Genomic DNA, 665 nt, shown 5'->3' with positions numbered 1-665 from the left:
TGACTGTGACAGCAAAGGAAAATGACAAGAAAGATGAGAAAAGACGAATCAGATGCTAACAATCTTTTTAATCACCCAAAACAAAAGCGTGCACATTAAGCTCCCATTTTGTACTATTATTAAAAAGACAGAAAGATGGAGGAGGGTTGAAGGTCCCTGCAGATAGGTTTTTCTTTTTTTTTAACCAACTAAACCAAAAAGCTGCCAGGTGAGGCTCCCTGCTGGGCTACCTCCGGTTATGCTGATGTCTAAATTATTTCAGGGCAAAACTGAGCGAATAAGCTTTCCTTCTGTTTGATTCTCTTTCCCTTTATTTCTGATGAGGTGGCCGAGCGGTTAAGGCGATGGATTGCTAATCCATTGTGCATTGCAGGCATGGGTTCGAATGCCATCCTCGTTGTTCCTTCCTTTCCCCACTGTGTCGTGAGAGTGATATTTGGATCCCTAGTGGCACAGTGGTTTTTTTGGTAACTAAAAACTAGGCCGTTGGAATCCACCAGTCACTCTTTCAAAACCCAATGGGGTAGTTGTACTCTGTCCTATAGGGTTGCTGTGAGTTGGGATTGACTCTATGGCAACGGGTTTGGTTTTTCTCTTTTTGACTCCTGACAGGTGCACAGCATCGCCCAAGTAGTGAAACACAGCGTTGGACTATCATCTTCCAT

At 43.6% G+C, this 665-nt stretch overlaps 1 non-coding gene across 1 annotated transcript; it reads left to right on the top strand.

Moving 5' to 3' along the window:
* The first annotated feature begins 318 nt into the window (after positions 1-318).
* Positions 319-400, top strand: TRNAS-GCU (transfer RNA serine (anticodon GCU)). Its single transcript has one exon. It is a non-coding gene; the product is annotated as a tRNA-Ser (tRNA).
* The last annotated feature ends 265 nt before the right edge of the window (positions 401-665 follow it).

The sequence above is a fragment of the Trichechus manatus genome, unplaced genomic scaffold (assembly GCF_000243295.1).
Source record: "Trichechus manatus latirostris isolate Lorelei unplaced genomic scaffold, TriManLat1.0 scaffold00180, whole genome shotgun sequence".
Classification (NCBI taxonomy): Eukaryota; Metazoa; Chordata; class Mammalia; order Sirenia; family Trichechidae; genus Trichechus; species Trichechus manatus.
Note: the sequence above shows the minus strand (reverse complement) of the source record. Positions and strands in the feature narration are given on the sequence as shown.